We start from the raw sequence: 17,955 nt of genomic DNA on the forward strand, positions 1-17,955 counted from the left end.
CTTGGGGGGCTTTGGGTGCAGACAGGATTTGAAAGCAGGAGTGTTTAAGGAAGATTTGCCTCTCTCCCGAGGCTTTACTATATTTAAGAATAATGCCTTAAAGCAGGGGAATTTAGCATAAGCATACAGATAGCCAGGAGAGCAGCCAATGATACTGCAGTCATGGTGCTGTGGAGGCACTGCATTTAAAGGTGCACTGTGTAACTCTTGGAGGGTCCTTCACCTGCTTGTCACCATGGAGATGTGCCTAGAATGTTCCACAGTCTGGGCATAAATTCATGAATCTCCATGGAGACTTGCCAGCCAAATTAGAGGCTAGACTTGTGGAGAGGGGACCCCACTCACAGTAAGAATATGTCTTTTAAGATATTTTGAACAATAAAATACACATGTAGTTGAATAAATGCAAGACAGATTAAAAGTTAGTTAAAAACCATAGTGTGGACATTTTAAACCAAAGCATTATCATCTACATGGAGACAAACATGTTGCAGAACCTCTCCAGAAAAGTTACACAGTGCACCTTTAATAATGATAACAGTTGTTTTCCTTTAATATACTGATGTTGTATTCATCTTGTCATTACTAGTAATACTAGTAGTACTGCTGTGTATAAATAATTTCTCTTTTGGATCAATAAAGTTTTCCTAAGTCTAAACTAATAGAGCAGTAACCAGTCAGACTTTTCTTACAAAAGATAATATCATAATGTGTAATCATTTAGTAGTTTAGTTAGCCTGAAGTAAAAGCAAACAAAGGGTTTATACTTGGTATATTGATAAGACCTGATGAGGTCAATGGCACAACACAAACACAACCTTTGTGTTGAATATGTGAAAAATATTTCATAGAGTTAAACTTTGCCTGCACAATGAGTTTTGTCCTCATATGCCCTGATCCTTGAATGAACTGAGTCACAATCCTGCTGCCTAGAGAGAAGATGCAAGATAAGGGCATTTGGCAAAGTCTAGAGACAATAGTTTTTAAGGACATCTGAGTAAATGACAACACTGCTGTTTCTTGGATCAATAGTGGGGCTTGGAGCTATGGAGATGTCACCACTGATGTATTGTAGGCAGAGGATGTTGCCATTATTTTAAAGCCCTTACCTGTCCATCTTATCCTTCTGTGCTACAAAATTAAGATTGCCTGTAAGTACAAATATATGTGAGTGCTGGAAGAGGCATATAGGCCTGTGCTCTCCATCTTGTTTTACCAGTAATGGATTTACAAGCAGCAAATTTCTCAGGCACTGGATAAGGAAAGTGTATGTTGTCAACAATGTGTATATTTCTGTATGATTAGAAATAAAAGAGTAAAAAAATCATTCACAAATTAGCACATTTGCCTAACTTATACCTTGTAAGATGTTATGATGGTTGCAGCTAAAACATCAGGAGGATCTATGGATACTTTGCAGCTCATGTCATCAACATTCCCTGGGGGTGTGAAGCTAACTGTAGGCTCTGCTCTGTCTGAAACTCTTACTTAAGTTAGACAGTAACTGGTGAACAGTCTGCCAATACACATACATATAGAATACCCCCAGTGTGTTCACTGCAAAGTATTAATAGCTTTAATCATCATTACTTAAAGTTGTGCTATGTAACCTGCTTGTCACTACGGAGAGTTATTGTTTTGGGTAGTATTTGTTCCAGTATGGCATTTGTCTTTTTTTGTCTTCATGGAAAGCTGACATGATTGTAGGCTTGTCACAATAACAAAGATTGAAGTGCGATATATTAATGACGATAAACAATAAAACTGAAACTAATGAATGCCAATAAGTAGATTTAAACCACATGATTCTAAATTTACAATATTGTTTAAAAAATCTTGAAATGCAATAAATAAATAGCAGAATGAAACACTAATATATTGTTCCATCTTTCACATTTTGAACACTAAATCAATATAGTAATTATCGAGACAGGCCTACATGATTGACCAGGCCAAGTTCCAGGTCAGTTACGGAGAGACAACCACACTCACTGTAGGAATGCTTATTTTTAGGGTGTTTTGTAACATTCTAAACAGAAGCATGGAGACGAGCTAGTGGCGGACGTTTCATCAGTCTTGACAGGTATTGGTGCCACAGCTGTGATTATGGCCTTATCCTGCTCAGAAGCAATTGGTGTAATTCCAGGAGCTTAGACTCAGTACCTTTGGGGGTCTTTGTGTCTTATCACAGTGAGGGGCCCAGCGTTTTGGAGACAGAGAGCAGAATTGTTCTGTTGAATAAAGCAAAGAATTACAGACTAACTGGTCACAATTCACAGAGCCACGATGGCTCCTTATCAGAAGAGGGCAGGGCTTTACCTCTGCTCAGCTCATATTCAGAACGGGAAACTGCAAAATACAGATGTCAGATGTGAGGCAACTGTCAGTAGAAACTGAAATGTAGCTCTAATTGAGACACTAAGAAACTGTGTAAATCACTGAATAGTTACACTCAGTAGATCTGAAGGAGCTCAGAAAAGAACTCGAGGACAAGGACACAAACAGATGGAAGGTTAATGGATTTAAAGGGCTACTTAAAGAGCACAGAGGTATCATGGAAACAAAATGGGTTTAGTGTTCTTCACTAATGGTAGTATATGAGGATCATTAAAGCACTTGTTTGCACTTACTTATACATACATACATCATGTTACTATAAAAGTAACTCAGTGCCTATTTACTTAATTCAGTTTTCCAAGAAAGGCAAATATACTTCAACAGAAAAGTGACTAGAGCCTGTCTAATATAAGATTTAGATTTGGATACCTGGACAGTTATAGGTTGCCAAAACTAAAACAAACACGTTAGTTTGTATTGTACGCATAGGAAATTTGTCCTCTGCATTTAACCCATTCTATTCTTTAGTGCCACTGGGAGAACCAGGCAGGCTGCAGTGCTGCTTATCTTCATATACTAAGCTATAGACTTGGACAGGACTAGTTTAGCTGGAGGTTTTAACCTGTTGTGTTGATGGGAGAAACTGGAGTGGCCAGAGGAAACATACCCAGACATGGGGAGAAACTCCACACTGAAAGGGCCAGGTGGATCAAATCCGCAAGCTCCCTAATGTGAGGCAAGAGTGCTAGCCACTCAGCCACTGTGTTGCCACAGTACAGTTCATGGTAAACTGACAATCACTCACAGTCATCAGTACTGTACATATAAAGCTAATACAGCAGGGTTAATTCATATAAAATTATAAGTAAGCATTGTCATCTAACCCACAACCACTTTCTGCTGCTTACAGAAATGCAGTATTCATTCAGATGATATTTGTGTTTGCCATGTTTTCATAAGGTCATTGAGTGTACATGGCATAACAAATGTGCTTATTTTCTATTACCATCTCATTTTGAGGTGACCCAATTGCAGAAGCAAAGCTGTCGGCAGATAGTGCAGGAACGTCAGTGTGCGGAGATCTGTGCAAGATTGAATAGAGCGAGCTGGAACAAATTTTCTATTCTCATCCCCAGAAGCAATAACAGTATACCAAATCACATACAGTAGATTCTGTCTGACTCTTATATCCTTATATCTTTTTTTGAAAAGTAGTTTGATTTTGACTGTATTGTATTTTGTACTGTTATATTTGATGGTTCATATTTTTTTTTATCAAATGAAACATTTGAATAGACATTTAGCCCACACTTGGGTCAATCCTAAATCAAAATTCAAAAATATTGTGAACAAGAGAACAGGGAGCTGTCTTTATAATTATGAAAAAAGACAGAGCCACCAGCATGGCTTCTACAAATGAGAAAAGAAAGTGGCAAATTACAGTTAAGATTGTTTTAAAACAAGAAATGATCTTTGGTGGACATCATGGAAAAAAATAGATTCTGAATGTAATAATGAAGCAAACCAGAGACTTTTGTTGCAGTAACCTTTAAGAAAAGAGAGGACTAATGCTGCTAAGGTATCAACGCTTGTTTTTGAATTGGCTACACTCATGACTATATTAAAAAGCTATTAGATATAGAAGCACTCTGACTCGAGGTGCAGTGCTAAGGGTGTATTAGTGAAAGATCAAAGACGTGATTATGACTTGAAGCTCTAAATGCTGTTTGGTATGTGGCCTCATGGCAAATCTGCAGTACTGGAAAAATGCAGATGTTTTTCACATTTATGTTACTGTTCTTGTTTTGAAAATAGAACCCAATAAAATAAAAAATTGAAAAAACAAAAGAACCTCATGTGACTGTTTTTCACATTGTGGTCCCAGTTCTTCTCAGCTAAGAGGTTGTGTGTTCAATCCTTATAAACATTTGAATATTCTGTATATTTGGAATATTGTTCTGTGACTTGCATCAGGATGCGTCTTCACCAAATGCCTACAAGGAGTCGTTGATAGACTAAATGATTTATCGTGACCTAATTAACTAATTATATTATATAAAAAAACAAACATCAACATTTTCTGCCGGTTTTAAACTGGAAAGTAAAGATACTCTTTCCACTGAATCTTCAGTAGTTTTTATCACTCATGCACTAAACAACTGTGTTCTGCTGCCATAAAGAGGGTGCACAAGGCCATCCAGATGTGGTGAATGACCCTGACTGTTTTTGGTCCCTGCTGTGCTGTTAGACTTTGTCAGTAATAGTGAAGTGGAGGAGGTACACTGATGTGCTCATTTGAGTAGATGAGTGTATGGGAGTTTGAGGCCTAATGGCATCATGAATGGCTCTCACTCAGAAATGAAAGCACAAGGTTTTAGCCACAAGATGCAACCACATTAATAGAGACTAATGCAACAAAACATTTCCTTACATAATCAGCACATTGTAATAGCTAGTAATGTGTAAAATACAAATGGACAGTTCATTTGTGAGCCTTGATAGCTCTGTACAATCTCAGTCATAGAGGACTGTAAGATAATTTTTATGTAATGAGCAAATGACAGTAATTAGGTGAGTAAAAAAAACACTTGTTCACATGCTTAGACTTAGATTTATAGAAATTTTATTGATCCACAAGGGAAATTATTTGGACAATATAATAAGAAAGGGTAAAAAAATATATAATTGGTAATAATACATTCTAAATAAGTAATTAAAAAAACAGCAAGAGACAGGTGTCAGATAAGGCATAATTATATAGATGTATATGTACAAGTCGAAATAAAATTATAAAAAGTAATAAAATCTGATGATATAAAATCTGAGCTATATACAAGAGGTCATAGGAAGACGGTACAACGTTGATATGATGATTGACAGGACATATGGTTATCCATTACATAAGGGTGAGTTGTTGTACAGTTGTAGGGAGTATTATCTGTTACATAAGGTGAGTTGTAACTTTTTGCACATATTGAAAGACCTGAGCTTTCTCAGGAAGTAGAGTCTACTCACATAAAATCTGATTATAATCTGATTTCTGCTCCTTTAAAATGACTTAAATTACATCTGAACCTCAAAATCTGATGTGAGTAATCAGAGGGACCATGATCAGAAAGAAATTTAATGATTTTTATTGTTAACATTAGTTTTTAATACATGCCCATACAAACAAATCAGATAACATGTTTTACTCTTAAAGAAGATAATCACTGTTTGAATGATACAACTTTGCTACAGTGATTATAATTATCCGTTAGGACTGAGAGAAAGACAAAAATGTAGAACTAGAAATCCAACCCACAACGTACAACCTCTAAGTAACTTTTTAGTGGTCCACCAACTGTTTATATCTACTATAAAATTAAATGCAAAGAAAACACATCTCCATGGACACAAGCAGAAAAATTACATAGCACACCTTTTACCACTATGTCACTACGCACAACAACTTTTAGCATTTAACCTCTATTGTCTGTTCTGCTGAGACGTGGTCCGGAAGACAGATGGGGCGGCTGGGTCCCCATGTAGAGACAGCAGTGAGCATGTGAGTGTGGATCAGAAACTGTGTGTGACAGGGCACTACGCTCAGAGCCAGAGAGCAACTGCCTGTGCCTCTTCAGTCCTCTTCAAGCCTCGCCAACAGCACATCGACCCTGAGCTTCCTCTCTCCTGCAGCAGAGACATGCAGAAGCAGCCTATGCATAAGAGATGAGACATGAAGCACACAGAGAGAGTTTGGAATGGGCGGATAAGTGCATTTCTGAGAGCCCCTGGATAAGTTTCCACTCTACAGATGATAGCCCTATTGTAAAGTGTATGTTTTTTACTTTTACGTTCAAGGCAAGGCAAGGCAAGTTTATTTGAATAGCACAATTCTTACACAAAGTAATTCTTTGGCTTTACAGAATAAGAAAGACTTTAAAATCACAACACAAACACATCAAACATAAATAATAATCATAGAGAAGAGAGAAGAGTTCTGCAACACAAAACATAATTTATTACATATTTTATACTTATTTTATCACATTTCAAAGCAGGAGTGTAGCAGGAAATCTGGGCCTTGGATACAAACTATCATGATGAGCCCACACAACATGATACCACATGATACACTATATCTATACTGAGAAATACTCATTACAGAACTCAGGAAGGCCCCTCTCCACACTGGGTCCTAAGTAAACAAGTACCCATACCCCCCTCAGTCCAACACCCCTATTTTAAAGCATGCAGTGGGTTGGCTCGAGTCTTGTCAGCTAACATTTTAGGCCCAGTCCAAGTTTTCCACAGGGGAATTGAGGTGAATGTGCAGACAAGGTGAACCTGAGTGAGATATGGCTAACTCAGAAAAAATGAGAAGAGATTGTGGTATAGACGAACAATAATCCGCCCCCCACACATTCTGGGAAACTGCCCTTGCATGTCTCATGAGCGTATACAAATGATTATTCATCTTGTTGGAGACAAATGACGATGACAGATTTCTCTCTCCTTGACTGTGAGCACTTCCAGTCTCTGTGTGGGCCGATAACACTGGAGCAGGCTAATTAATTACCTATTGATGTATTTATGGTGTGGAGTGTGCCGTCATATCAGTCAGACATTAGTGGATGTGGGAAGGAGGCTGCTGATGTACACCATAGACGTACAAAGCTGCTGTAGCAATGAGAAGATAAAGTTATCATACTGCAGCTTTAGCCATCTGTTTAAATGACTGCAAATGCAGACCAATTATAATTTATCATTTTAATAGACCATTAAGAGATTTCTTTCTGATCAAGTGTTGGAATATAAATGAATGGAGCTTTTAGTAGGATTGGGTGAAACACTAGTGCAATATTGAATGTAATTAAAGGTGCACAAACTTTTCTGGTGGGGGGTCTGTCACCTGTGAGTTTCCATGAAGATGTTATTGCTTTGCCTGGAATATCCCACAGTATTTCTTTACACATTATTTTTTTCTAGGTCCTATATTACACAACATTGACTCTTCTGTGCTTTGAGCCATGTTATAATTGTAGTTCTTGCCTCCAACATTATAACACAGATCAGAAAATAGTGGAATGTGTGCCTTTAAATTTAACTATCAGTGTTTTACAGCTCAAAAATACCTTAGAAAACATGATGCATTCTTACTTTGAGACAAGCAGGTGATAGAACCCCAAACTGTTCACAGTACTCCTTTAAAGACCTGGGAATTTGTGTCCTATTTTGATATTCTTGAACCAAATAAACCATTCAAACCAGTTCATTATTACTTCATCTTTCTTACAATTCATTTTAAACTGTTTAAGTATTTGGTATAGTTAGATATTTATAACATGTAAATGACTTTAACACTGAATGAGATTTCATCTATTATGTAATACTAATCTTTTTCACATATGTTTCACCATCTAATTTTACTTCCATAAAAAGTTGAACCCTTAAGTTTTGTCCCTGAATTTACCTTGAATGGCCAAGACCACTTTTAAAAAGGTCCCAACGTCATTTAGTTTGTCATAAAATGCTGTACAGGGAGAATTATAGCTTTGGGCGAGTCTTGTTTTTAGCTTTCCAATGGCATGCTGGTGTGATATGCTATAAAGGTTCTGTAGTCTGTACCCCTACATCTTTGTGGACACACTTTATGTGACATCTGTGCTGAATTTGTTGAAATGTATTTTGTTTTCAAGCCTGTACTAATGTCGACTCAACTTTGCTGTCAGTGATCATCCAGCTTTATTTCAGCTGCACCATAACTACAGAACAATCTAGTCTGTTTACTCATTATTTCCTCCTGTGAGATTTCTATTTGAAAATTACAACAGCATCGATCTTTTATGTAATGCCATTTTTCCCCTCTACTTTTGTGTTGTTAAAATTGCTATTACTGTAATTAAATCAATATTTCACATTACAACAAACAAATCTTTCAAGTTCTTTGGTAACTATTAATCTGGTCTTGTATATTTAATCATGCAATTAGGTAGGAGATTTATTTTAGCTGTTCTTTGTCACAGATGACCACAGTGAAATGTCTGTCTGCATCTTACATCTATCCACTGCATCCTTCTCTGCAACCAACTCTTACTTTAGGTACTTCATGGTACCTTTTGGCTCATACATGTAACAGATGGCACCACAACATTCTATAAGCCAGTAATATTTAATACAGACTAGGAGCAGTTAAAATGACTATTGTGAATTCAGATTTTAGTTTTAATACAGTGCATTCTTGGGTCTATAAGAAGAAGAATCAGATTCAACATTTGTTAATTTACCTTTTGGATATTTGGATGTTTCAGTAAGAAGTATTATCAGTAGGGAAATGTGGCTTTTGACCCCATCTGGAAATTTGACATAACTATTCTAGAACCTGAAAACCACCAATTAATTGCAAATGAAAATTTATGATATAGAATAAAACACACTACATTAGCATTTCGCAGAGTTGTGTCATCTGAGAGAGTAAGTGTATCTAATGTGTGTGTTGCAGTCCTAAAAGCAGGAGTGTGTGCTGCTGCTGCTGTGGCACAAGGTGACAGCTCATTTTAGTGAGTCATGATGCAGTAATCCTGTGAGATTACAGGAAGACAGGACTATGAGCGGCGGCCATCTTTGGATTCAGCACAGATAGGGATGGATATGTCATTAAACACTTGAGGGGAAATTATCATTCATTGCACGTCTTTACTATGGAGAGTAACTATACTTAGATGTCACTGGACAGATTTAACAATTGTTATTACCATTATGTTGCAGAATTATATATATTTTTCTCTCTTTTTGGGAAAAAAGTTATGAATTAAATGGTATACATGGTAAGGGGGCACTTTACAGTATAAGGGTGTCCATGAAGATGATATTGCTTTGTCTAGAATTTTCCACAGTTATTACTCTGAACATGCATTCATACTATAAGCATGATCGCCTCTCCTGAGAGGTGACCTGTAACTTGGCCTAGTTCTGGCATGCTTGCCTCCTTGGTGATAGATAATTTTAATGCCACACTAACATTCTAAGCAAAGCAAGTGCACCTTTAAGCTTCATCATTTTTTTTCATGGCAACTTCCACAGGTTTTGTTGTAACCTTTACCCATTTCTGTTCCCAAAGTGGAATTTAGGTTGATGAAGAAATGAACCATGTGCCATATTCTGTAAGTGAATTAAAGTGGTTTTCTCTGTGCATTGGTGCAAAACAGTGAAGCGACCTGCCTTACACTGGATCTGAACTACAGGCACTTCACATGCTCCACTGAGGCATACAAGACAGTGGACAGGGCAACAGGTAAATCACAGCACCCCACTGAGAAATGAAGATGGACTGAAGAAGGTTTTAATTTCCCCCATAAGAAATACTCAATTTAATAAGTTTTATTAATTAATAAATTGCCAAATTGTTCTGGTCATTAAGGAGAGTGGGGTTCAGTTACAGGGCTGAACATGGATAGTTTTCTTTTTTTGTTCAGCCCCATCACTTTGTTCAAATACATTAATATTAGATGTGTCATGTGTCTCAGTTGAGGAATACCAAAGAATAGGCTGAGACAACACAATGAAATTTACAAGAATCCATTTAAGAAACGTCAAACCTCATCGTAATAGTGAATCAAAGCACGTCTTTGCTGCCATCTACTGGACACAATTGAACTTGCTTCACACTAATGTGGGCTAAAATATTGCAATAACCCCCAGGCTTACATATACAATAAAGGGAGAAGTGAAGACAACAAAAACTGTTTAACTTGTGCAATAGCCTCCCTTTTTTGCTGATGCATATGCATTCCTGCATCGCTCCATTATCTGAACTTTTGCTGCCTGCACAAGTTAGTCCATTGACACAGCAGAGGGCCTGCAGCAGGAGCTAAGTGACTGTCATATTGATCGTGGAGCTTTCCTTTACTGTGCCTCGCCTTTCGAGCCTTACTTAGTTTGTGCTATTGATTTGTGCTCTCGGAGACGCTGCCGCACTGATCGAACTATCAGGAGGCTGATTCAAGACACTTTTTAGAGTTGGATCACAACCACAGGTCATTTGCAGTCTAAAACAATTGCTCTCCTGCTATCTTTGTTATGTTATCATGGGAAAACCTGAAACAATGTGTAAAATAAAAATAAACAAAGCCAATACCTATATATATATATATATATATATATATAGTGCAAGCAATTAGTGATGCTTAATTTATGTATTTTTTTCCAGACAGAACATATATCAGAACATACATCAGAAAAACAAAATATAAAGGTTATACTTTTGATATGACAAGGCACAAGAACATTTTGACATTTTTGATGGGATGCAGGTTGGTGCTTCAAGCCCAACTCCAAGCAGTGCCTTGTTGTGTTCTTGGGCAAGACAAGACTTTGGATGTCAATGGAGCCATAGTTTACCAATGAGAAAAAAAATATATATATAAAATTGAAAAAAAAGTTGTTTATAAATGCTTCTATTATATGTCTATACTATTTATGTCTCTTACAATGCAGCAAAATCACTATATGGACAAGGAACACTTACAGAAATCTCTGCCTTTGAACAGTCTGCTCCAATCCAACACTACAGCTGTATTATTGGAGCTGTACTTGGTTAACTTACTTGGCTGAGCACAGACGCCCTATCTCCCCATTGCTTCCTATGGCCTGTGGGAGAACTCGTGATGCGACTCTCAATGAGCTTCTCTCTCTTTGAAAACCAGTGGTACCATCTCTCCATTGGGGTGCCAGGTTTGATTGATATGCAGCAGCAGACATGATCCTGGCGCGTGCAAACAATGAGCTGTTATTTAGAGGCACGATCGTAGTGGCAGGGGGGCACAGGAGGAACTGGAACAAACACACACTCCATGGTGCAAATCAATGATGGTACAGGGACTCTGGCAACCACACACACAAGAAAAGGGACTGGGACAAGCTCATTTTTTCACATTGCTTATTCAGTCTGCAACCCAGCAATCCTTACCACAAATCTATTTTCTACACAGCATACTGAGGAAACTGGCTGATGACATTGATTTGAGAATGCTAATTTAGTTTCACAGAAGACTGTTTTCAATTGAACTCATAGTGAATACCCATTTTAAACCTCAATAATAGTATTTTCTCCAATACCTGTGATAGGGTTCTATTTACTTCACAAGTACATAATTTTCCAAACATTTGTAATTTATATAAGAAATAGGTGGCAGAATACAAACGACACACTGGAAATTGTTGGACACACTCAAAAGTGTCCTTGGTTGATTTGCTGTTTCCACGGTAACATAGGGTCTTTAGCATCAGCACAGTGTGAGCTGGGAGCCAGTGACACATTAATCAGAAATGTTCAACACCATATTACATTAATACTATCTGACTGTCACATGTATTATAAAGATAGCCTAACTGAAAATGTTGAAAGCTGGTATAAATTAGTAAATAAATAAGTAGCCTATGTTGTATTCAATACACATGTTCAAATACTTTCATTCTTAGATGACTGCCTTGAATAATTAGGTACATAGATTGTATTGTAGCCTATTCATGGTTTAATCTTCTTGTTATAGACCTTCACCTTTTTCCCATTCATATATATATATTATATATATATATATATATATATATATATATATATATATATATATATATATATATATATATATATATATATATATATATATATATATATATATATATATTTTTAAAATTGTAAATTGTTATGGCAACAGTCCTAATTTTCATCATTTTGATAGGCTAGCGATAACTAAGATAGTCTTAGCTCTTATAACAACAATAATAGGCTTATAAACATAATAAAATGCCCTAAAACTTTAATACTGCTCATGATATTTAGTGCTTTCCTATTTTTGGAAACTGTTTGTTTGTTAATGTGGTGAGTCAAAGTCCCTCCCACATAACAGAGTAGGCCTGTTGTGACAGGTTAATCACAGCATGTAGAGCCCACAGTTTCTGAGCTGCCACCACCATGACATGTTAATGCTAGGGCACACACTTTAATTTGATCTCTTGCATATTTAAGTCACTTGGCCGCATTTACAAAAGTTAACTTTACACTAAAGGGCAAACTCATTATAATGACACTTAATTAGAAAGAAAGCAAGTAGTATCAGGTTATAAGGCCTAATGTAAAGTTTGCCTCTGATGTATTACATTTAATGAGAAACAAAATAATCCAAATACAAATGCTGAAAATTTAATAAATATTTAAAGAATATTTTTTCCACCTGCCTGTCTGCCCAGATATGGTGTTGCCATACCTAGAATAATCCACAGTATGGCATTAAATATACATTTTTAATTGGTACAAAAAACATCTTAAAAAATCTTACTTACTGTGAGTGCTGTGACCTCTCCACAGATAAGGTATCATCTGCTGCTCCAGGCAAAACATCTCCAGTGACAAGCAGGTGGCAAACCTCCTCCTAAAGGGTACATAGACCTTTTACTCTGTTAACTTACATTTTAAGAAAAGATTAGGGCATCTTAAAAACAAACAAACAAAAAACAACAAAAAAACAAAAAACAAAAAACATGTCAAATAAAGAGATTAATTTCTTCTTATTATAGTATAATCCAATTTAATTATGGAATCTGAATTATGACTTCCAGTCCAGATCTACTTTCATCCCACACAGTGACTGATGTCGGCTTACTACACTTCAAATAGCCTATGATCATTTTGTCGACCACACAGTGGTGCAATAATGTTTGCTTATTTGTAACACTGTGCCCATGGGCCTACATAATGTATGGCCCCCTGCTTAGTCACAGACAGTCCTATAATCATTAGTTGTAGGTGGGGCTGACTCACCGAAGCATCTGTACGAGTCGTGACCACATCAGGACGTGATGACGTCAGTGTTCAGTGAGAGAAAGGCGGAAGTGACAGGATGCTGATGGGGAAAAGTGTTAATTATGAGCTTGAACTTAAACTGATGTACTGCACCAAAATGACCTCTAGAGGGAGATGTGGGAACATAAACTAGCCAAGGGATTTTGATTTTAAAACTCAAAGGCATAAGGAAGGGAAAATAAGAGGCTTTCAGGTTCGCAGAATAGGGTAATTTATGAAAGTGACATATGTGGTCACTGTTGTAGCTCTATAATCGCAAAATAAACAAAATGAAAGACCTGCAGAAACAATACCCACATTCAATGACATTCAGATTTATTAGTGATGCTTACAAAATTAGTAAAAACCGCTAGTTAAGATAAAAAAAAAAAAAAAAAAAAAAAAAATAATATATATATATATATATATATATATATATATATATATATATATAATATATATATATATATATATATATATATATATATATATATATATATATATATATATATATATAATCATTATTGTTTTAACAACATAGAGTGATTCATTATTGCTTTACAACGAGTCGGGTACAGTAGAGCCATTAAATGTGGCCTTGATCCTCCAGTCTTCGTCCCTTCTTAGATGACACTGTTTCGCTTCCAGCGCTGGCTGCAATTTCCGGACACTACCATTTGTGTGTAAGAGGCAAAGGATGTGTGTGGAAGTGAGCAATCGCAGTTAAATAAATAATTAATGGCTGCACTGACTAAAGCATGCTGGGACACAAATGATTTCAGCAGATACATACGGAGATGGGCTGATAATATGCTGCTTATTGATTATGTACTTTGCCACAGAGAGGTTTTTCCCTTTGTAATTAGGCATTGGATTCCACTGGAAGTTCCCCTAAATGACCATTTACCACATTAAATATAGATGAAAGCCTGTCCGGACTGCTGATCCATTAACAGCTATCTATGTGCCAAAGATAAGCATTAGCATATTTACTCAGCATAGGAGGCAGGATATGGAGGCCTTGAGCTCTGAGACAGAACAGGGGAGGGAGGGCTGATGGCTTGCATGTAGAAATTGATGTTGAAGAGTGTACTATAAAAATAATACAAATGTTCTATAAATGTGATAGCGATTTGGCCAACTCCTGATAGTTTAATAGACATGTATCCATTCATTAATTAGCAATTCATCTGTCTCATTGTGCAGTGATTTTCAATCTGATATGGTAGAAATTGATAAACTAGGCCTACTTGACTTCTTGACTGAAATTGACTTTGTGGATGATGGAATGTTACCCCGTCAAAAACATCCCTGTTGCTGTGTTTTGTTTCATTCATACATAATAAAACGTAATCCTGTGTTATTACATCCCCAGAGCTCAAATTACCCTTATCTTGTCTTGCCTTATCTTGTGATCAAATGGTAGCCAAGCTCATCCAGGTGTATGGAGTTTAAAAAAAAAGATGCAGGATTTCCTGTATTACCACTTCATGACATCACATGGTGGAACAGAGATTTGAGAGAAGGACACAGCTTACACATGCAGGTGTGTATGCCAAAGATGAATAAAAAACAAAACACAACTCCATGTATGTTTTTGATGGGGATAGAACATTATAACAGATCAAAACTAGTTTATAGGCCCTTTACCACTACTGTGCCAATGTAGAAATAGTTGTGTAGTATTGTTTATGTATACTGTAATATAGCAAGTAGTGGGTTACACACTTGGGTCCTCACATATCTGGCTAGCCACATACACAATAAATACACATGTGAAAGTGTTTGGAGAGTAGTACAGAGGCCAGGCAATCTCCTCACGTGCTTCATTCACCCTCTATGCCCTGTATGTCCTCTGACTCTGTGAGCCCTATGCATATTATGTGTATTTATATTTGTAAACTGTGGGTCGGGTCTGGCTACAGTATCTGTAATGTTGTGCTCATGTGACCTACTGCAGGCCCTCAGTGGGGTCTATGCAGTGAGCACAGCGGAATGTTAAGAGGTGGAAACAGGGTCTAATTCAGATATCCCTATGGCAGGCTCAGAGCTTCTGTTGTTTCATAGTTAATGGCACTGAGCAGAACAGAAACAGATTCTGTCTTTAGTTACACCACTCATTCTGCCTGCCAGTTGAAGAATACAGCATTGTTCATGGTCTAAGGAACAGTTGCTCAGGTTCTGGATTTTTTTTCATTGTGAAAATTCCAGTCCTTGAAATTTGTTTAAAAACATTCAGGATGAATATTCAATAAAATTCTAAATATTTAGCTGCATTACAAAGACAATCACTCACAAATATACAGCAAACATGAGGGATAATTAGAACAAGTACATCTTGCTCAAAGGTGAACTCACTTTTCTGTTGCAGGGTTATTGCTTTGCCTGTATGTCGCTGCATTATGGCATTAAACAATTTATCTATCTACCTCTACTGCTATCTTCATGAAGAGGTCATGATTTGTGGAGAGGCGACCCCACTCACAGTACAATGCATGTTTTTCAAGCAATAAAATACCTATAATTGAATAGACACAAGATTGAAAAGGACTCGATGCCATAATGTGGAATATTACAGTCAAAGCAATAATGAAATAAATCAAGATGGTGCCAGACTGTCTCCAAGAAAACTAAAAGTGCACCTTTAAATATGTTCCTACTGCAATCTTAATGACAATGGCAGCCTGCTTTGGATCTATTCAAACCTGCTCCCACTACAATGCTCCTGGACACCTAGAATCTATTTTTAACAACTTCATCCTCTGACTATGAGGAAATATGGGTGCACTTCCATCGCTCTTCTTCATCACTGCCGTTCACTGTTGCCATGGAGCTGGGAATCAATGACATCATGGGGAAAAAGACTTTGTGTGTGCACCACTGTAGCCTATGTAGCTGGGCATACTCAGATCAAAGCCAGTATCTGTGCAATGAATGAGAGTGACCAGTGAATATCAGGTGACAGCAGAAGCACAGAGGCAGGCATCCAGCTGGAGAGGAAATGTGTGCAGTATCCACTTGTATACAACCAGATAAAATACTCACGCATCTTTTGTACACAACATTCAGATTAGCTCATTAAAAGAGTCAGGCAGCAGCACAACAGGCATGTAAATCAATTGGTCACACCCTCTTGCGTTCCCATATACATGAAGAAAAATGTAATTGGGTTTAAAACGATCAGTAGTAAGAGCAATCAGGCAGGCTGCACAAAAAACACTTTTGTACTGGGTGGATGGCATTTTAATGCCTGTAGTCACTAAATGTTTTCCTCAGGCAACAGTAAACCATTTTATATAGATTAGGAAGAAATTAAATAAAATATTAACATTTTATATGGTGCCCTTTGAAGATTTAATTCAAATTTATGTTGTGAGATTAAAATTAGAGAGAAATTTTATAATTTCATAAAAATTTACAGAAGCCTAATATGACATGTTAATAACCATAATCATAATGATTTATGTTTATAGAAACTGAAATATGAAAATAATTTAAAACATTTGAACAGTTCATTTGCTTGCTTGTCACTGCCTGTTATTGTCAGGTCTTAGAAGCCAAACAAGACAGAGGTTGGTCAGTTAGTGGGGCAGCAGTGGCTCTTATGCTAACTGTTGTTGTGTCCTTAGGCAAGGGCAGCTGTGGTTACTACTGTAACCACAGCTGCATTCTATTATTCAATGAATGAATAATACAATGTAATGTGCTTTGGATGTCAAGGAGGGCACTGTATAACTCCAGTGCATTATTATTATTATTACTACATCATGTGGGCCATATTCACATGTTTACAATATAAGAAGCAGTATACTAGTGTACAGAAGCAGTATAGTGTGGTACATCATAAATACACTAACAGCACATTTTATGGCAAATTATAAAATCTTCAAGGGTGGTCTGGTCAACACTGTCTCTCAAGGGGAATGTCAGCTAAGCTTTTCATTGATTTTTCACCCTAATAGCGTAATATTGTTTTAAATAGAAATAGCCATAGTACAATGACCTGTTATCACATCCTGTACCCTAAGAAAGCTCTGCAGTGCAGAAGAAAGTGCCGATCCAACCTCAGAGTGTGTCTGCTGGGAGTTACAATGCATCCTGTCCAACACTGAGCTGATAAGCCTGCCTTATCTGTGTTGCCAACTGTGAGCCCTGGACAAAGTGGCAAAGGGTAGCACAGAGTGTAAACACAGCGGCCAAATAACAGAAATAATGCTTGTATTGTTGTGTTGACGGGCCTCTCCTCTTCACTCACTTGTCAAATATCCCTTTTCCTGAGTTTATGGCAGGGAGATCCTCTCAGTGTCACTACTGTTGATTTTACACTACAGCTTCATCATGGCTGCCTCCTTGTTCAGTGTCTTAGACTTGCTCTCTCATCTCTAAAAGGTGCTAAAAATACAACATATGTGCCCCCTCCCACAGACACATGCTACTACTCCAACTGGCAGCATCCCTGCAGCCAGCCACCCTTCCTGTGTTTTTTCTGTACCAATCCGCTGCTCCTCATATTTGTCACACTGTGCTTTCTTTTGAACTGACATGTCTTGCCTCCTGCGTGTAAATCAACATATTGCATGGGAAAATGAGAGATTTGTGACATTTAAATGCTTCAACAGCACTTGAAAAGATGAATCTTCCTTTAGCTGAGAAAGGTAAACTATAAAAGACAGTTCAAAGACATGTTATAATGAAAGCACAGGTCAAAGAGACTAGTGAGTTTACAGAAACAATTTGATCCATTTCGTTTATATAAAAGTAGCTGCTTCAATTGTTGTATACTCCAGTACAACCAACCT

The sequence above is a fragment of the Boleophthalmus pectinirostris genome, unplaced genomic scaffold (genome assembly GCF_026225935.1).
Source record: "Boleophthalmus pectinirostris isolate CB_2022bp ecotype Guang Dong unplaced genomic scaffold, ASM2622593v1 HiC_scaffold_18, whole genome shotgun sequence".
In the NCBI taxonomy this organism is placed as follows: domain Eukaryota; kingdom Metazoa; phylum Chordata; class Actinopteri; order Gobiiformes; family Gobiidae; genus Boleophthalmus; species Boleophthalmus pectinirostris.